Below are 5,615 nucleotides of genomic sequence, written 5' to 3'. Positions count from 1 at the left end.
TAGCTCCCAGCTCCCGCACCGCCATGGAGCCCGTTGTGCTCGATCGCCCCACCTCGCTCGATGTCCACTAACCCATGGTCTCCGACCAAAACTCCCTAGTCTGTTTGGTCAACATCTCCCCTCCTAGAGATGCGTTCCTGCCATGGCTCCGACGTGTTTTCCGGTAGCTTCTTGGCACCTCGGCGGTCCGTTTCGCTGGCTCTGCTGTGGGCACCGCCTTTGTGGTGTTCCAGCGGGAGTCTGAGCAGGCCCACGCCATGCGTGCCAGCCCGCTGGAGGTTGGAAACCGCTTGGTTCACATCCTGCCGCATAATGCGGGCAACAACGCCTTCTCCTTCTCCTTCCGCCATGTGGTGAACCTTTCTCTGGAGAAGCTGCCCCTCGAGCTCTGGAACAGGCGGGGCGTCGCGGCCAACGTAGCCGGCTTCGCCAGCCTCTTCAGGGTTGAGCATGCCTGTCTGCATGGCAGCGAGTTTTCAAGCATCTTCGTGCTGGTCAAGGTGGAGGCCCTCCAGCACATCCCTCACCACCTGTTGTTCCACCGCATTGATGGCGCCGGCATCTACGCCGACGTCGTTATCAATGAGGTCTGGGATGTCGCTCGTTCGCTTGGTGCCCCTTCTGCTCCGTGATAACCCACAAGTATAGCGGATCGCAACAGTTTTCGAGGGTAGAGTATTCAACCCAAATTTATTGATTCGACACAAGGGGAGCCAAAGAATACTCTCAAGTATTAGCAGCTGAGTTGTCAAGTCAACCACACCTGGAAACTTAATATCTGCAACAAAGTATTTAGTAGCAAAGTAATGTGATAGTAGTGATAACGGTAGCAAAAGGTAACAGTAGTAGAAGTATTATTTTTGGTATTTTGTAGTGATGGTAGCAATACCAACGGAAAAGTAAATAAGCGGAGAACAATATATGGAAAGCTCGTAGGCAATGGATCGGTGATGGAGAATTATGCCGGATGCGGTTCATCATGTAACAGTCATAACCTAGGGTGACACAGAACTAGCTCCAGTTCATTGATATAATGTAGACATGTATTCCGAATATAGTCATACGTGCTTATGGAAAAGAACTTGCATGACATCTTTTGTCCTACCCTCCCGTGGCAGCGGGGTCCTTACGGAAACTAAGGGATATTAAGGCCTCCTTTTAATAAAGAACCGGAACAAAGCATTAACACATAGTGAATACATGAACTCCTCAAACTACGGTCATCATCGGTAAGTATCCCGATTATTGTCACTTCGGGTTAACGGATCATAACACATAATAGGCGACTATAGACTTGCAAGATAGGATCAAGAACACTCATATATTGATGAAAACATAATAGGTTCAGATCTGAAATCATGGTTGCTACCTCTTTTAGCATTGCGTTGGTTTTCCCCGAAGAGGAAGGGATGATGCAGCAAAGTAGCGTAAGTATTTCCCTCAGTTTTTGAGAACCAAGGTATCAATCTAGTAGGAGGCTACGCGCAAGTCCCTCGTACCTGCACAAAACAAATAAATCCTCGCAACCAACGCAAATAGGGGTTGTCAATCCCTATAGGGCCACTTACGAGAGTGAGATCTGATAGATATGATAAGATAATATTTTTGGTATTTTTATGATAAAGATGCAAAGTAAAATAAAAGCAAAGTAAATAGCAAAGTAAATAACTAAGTAGTAGGAGATTGATATGATAAAGATAGACCCCGGTGCCATAGGTTTCACTAGTGGCTTCTCTCGAGAGCCTAAGTATTCTACGGTGGGTGAACAAATTACTGTTGAGCAATTGACAGAATTGAGCATAGTTATGAGAATATCTAGGTATGATCATGTATATAGGCATCACGTCCGAGACAAGTAGACCGACTCCTGCCTGCATCTACTACTATTACTCCACTCATCGACCGCTATCCAATATGCATCTAGAGTATTAAGTTAAAACAGAGTAACGCCTTAAGCAAGATGACATGATGTAGAGGGATAGACTCATGCAATATGAAGAAAACCCCATCTTGTTATCCTCGATGGCAACAATACAATATGTGCCTTGATGCCCTTACTGTCACCGGGAAAGGACACCGCAAGATTGAACCCAAAGCTAAGCACTTCTCCCATTGCAAGAAAGATCAATCTAGTAGGCCAAACCAAACTGATAATTCAAAGAGACTTGCAAAGATAACCAATCATACATAAAAGAATTCAGAGAAGATTCAAATATTATTCATAGATAGACTTGATCATAAACCCACAATTCATCGGTCTCAACAAACACACCGCAAAAATAAGATTACATCGAATAGATCTCCACAAGAGAGGGGGAGAACATTGTATTGATACCCAAAAAGAGAGAAGAAGCCATCTAGCTACTAACTATGGACCCGTAGGTCTGAAGTAAACTACTCATACTTCATCGGAGAGGCTATGGTGTTGATGTAGAAGCCCTCCGTGATCGATGCCCCCTCCGACGGAGCTCCGGAACAGGCCCCAAGATGGGATCTCGTGGATACAGAAAGTTACGGCGGTGGAATTAGGGTTTTGGCTCCTGTTCTGATCGTTTGGGGGTACGTGGATATATATAGGAGGAAGAAGTACGTCGGTGGAGCAACAGGGGCCCCACGAGGGTGGAGGGCGCGCCTGGGGGGGGGGGGGTAGGCGCGCCCCTACCTCGTGGGCTCCTGTTAGCTGGCTTGACGTAGGGTCAAAATCTCGCGAGTTGTATTCGGTGAGAAAATCACGTTCCCGAAGGTTTCATTCTGTTTGGACTCCGTTTGATATTCCTTTTCTTCGAAACCCTAAAACAGGCAAAAAAACAACAATTCTGGGCCGGGCCTCCGGTTAATAGGTTAGTCCCAAAAATAATATAAAAGTGGATAATAAAGCCCAATAATGTCCAAAACAGTAGATAATATAGCATGGAGCAATCAAAAATTATAGATACGTTGGAGACGTATCAAGCATCCCCAAGCTTAATTCTTGCTCGTCCTCGAGTAGGTAAATGATAAAAACAGATTTTTTGATGCGGAGTGCTACTTGGAATAATTTTAATGTAATTCTTCTTAATTGTGGTATGAATATTCAGATCCGAAAGATTCAAGACAAAAGTTCATATTGACATAAAAATGATAATACTTCAAGCATACTAACTAAGCAATTATGTCTTTTCAAAATAACATGGCCAAACAAAGTTCATCCCTACAAAATCATATGGTTTAGTCATGTTTCATTTTCGTCACACAAGAATGCTATCATCATGCACAACCCCGATGACAAGCCAAGCAATTGTTTCATACTTTAGTAATCTCTAACCTATAAACTTGCACGCAATATATGAGCGCGAGCCATGGACATAACACTATAGGTGGAATAGAATATAATGAGGGGGGTTATGTGGAGAAGACAAAAAAGGAGAAAGTCTCACATCAACGGGGCTAATCAATGGGCTATGGAAATGCCCACCGATTGATGTTAATGCAAGGAGTAGGGATTACCATGCAACGGATGGACTAGAGCTATAAATGTATGAAAGCTCAACAAAAGAAACTAGTGGGTGTGCATCCAACTTGCTTGCTCACGAAGACCTAGGGCACTTGAGGAGGCCCATTGTTGGAATATACAAGCCAAGCTCTATAATGAAAAATTCCCACTAGTATATGAAAGTGATAACATGAGAGACTCTCTACTATGAAGATCATGGTGCTACTTTGTAGCACAAGTGTGGCAAAGGATAGTAACATTGTCCCTTCTCTCTTTTTCTCTTATTTTTTTTCTTTTTTTGGCCTTTTCTCTTTTTTATGGCCTTTCTCTTTTTTATGGCCTTTCTCTTTTTTATGGCCTTTCCTCTTTTTTTATTCCTCACTTGGGACAATGCTCTAGAAAATGATGATCATCACACTTCTATTTATTTACAACTCAATGATTACAAATCAATACTAGAACAAAGATGACTCTATATGAATGCCTCCAGCGGTGTACCGGGATATGCAATGAACCAAGAGTGACATGTATGAAAGAATTATGAGCGGTGGCTTTGCCACAAATACTATGTCAACTACATGATCATGTTAAGCAATATGACAATGATGAATGTGTCATGATGAACGGAATGATGGAAAGTTGCATGGCAATCTCGGAATGGCTATGGAAATGCCATAATAGGTAGGTATGGTGGATGTTTTGAGGAAGATATAAGGAGGTTTATGTGTGAAAGAGCGTATCATATCACGGGGTTTGGATGCACCGGTGAAGTTTGCGCCAACTCTCAATGTGAGAAAGGGCAATGCACGGTACCGAAGAGGCTAGCAAGGATGGAAGTGTGAGAGTGCGTATAATCCATGGACTCAACATTAGTCATAAAGAACTCACATACTTATTGCAAAAATCTACAAGTCATCAAAAACCTCGGTACTACGCGCATGCTCCTAGGGGGATAGATTGGTAGGAAAAGACCATCGCTCGTCCCCGACCGCCACTCATAAGGAAGACAATCAGATAACACCTCATGTTTCAAATTTGTTGCATAACATTTACCATACGTGCATGCTACGGGACTTGCAAACTTCAACACAAGTATTTCTCAATTTCACAACTACTCAACTAGCACGACTTTGATATTATTACCTCCATGTCTCAAAACAATCATCAAGCATCAAACTTCTCTTTAGTATTCAACACACTCATAAGAAAGTTTTATTATTAATCTTGCATACCAAGCATAGTAGGATTTTAAGCAAATTACCATGCTATTAAGACTCTCAAAATAATCTAAGTTAAGCATGAGAGATCAATAGTTTCTATAAAACAAATCCACCACCGTGCTCTAAAAGATATAAGTGAAGCACTAGAGCAAAATTATATAACTCAAAAGATATAAGCGAAGCACATAGAGTATTCTAACAAATTCCAAATCATGTATGGATCTCTCAAAAGGTGTGTACAGCAAGGATGATTGTGGTAAACTAACAATCAAAGACTCAAATCATACAAGACGCTCCAAGTAAAACACATATCATGTGGTAAATAAAAATATAGCTCCAAGTAAAGTTACCGATAGAAGTAGACGAAAGAGGGGATGCCTTCCGGGGCATCCCCAAGCTTTGTATTTTATGTATCCTTAGATTATCTTGGGGGTGCCATGGGAATCCCCAAGCTTAGTCTCTTGCCACTCCTTGTTCCATAATCCATCAAATCTTTACCCAAAACTTGAAAACTTCACAACACAAAACTTAAAGTAGAAAACTCGTGAGCTCCGTTAGCGAAAGAAAACAAAAGACCACTTCAAGGTACTGTAATGAACTCATTATTTATTTATATGGGTGTTATACCTACTGTATTCCAACTTCTCTATGGTTCATAAACTATTTTACTAGCCATAGATTCATCAAAATAAGCAAACAACACATGCAAAACAGAATCTGTCAAAAACAGAACAGTCTGTAGTAATCTATAGCTACCACAAGATCTGGAACCCCAAAAATTCTAAAATAAATTTCTGGACGTGAGTAATTTATCTATTAATCATCTTCAAAAAGAATTAACTAAATAGCACTCTCCAAATAAAAATGGCAGCAGTTCTCGTGAGCGCTAAAGTTTCTATTTTTTACGGCAAGTTCAACAAGAC

Source organism: Triticum urartu, chromosome 2A (assembly GCF_056163025.1).
Source record: "Triticum urartu cultivar PI428250 chromosome 2A, HENAU_Tu73, whole genome shotgun sequence".
NCBI lineage: Eukaryota > Viridiplantae > Streptophyta > Magnoliopsida > Poales > Poaceae > Triticum > Triticum urartu.
The sequence above is the reverse complement of the archived record's forward strand: the minus strand, read 5'-3'. Positions refer to the sequence as shown.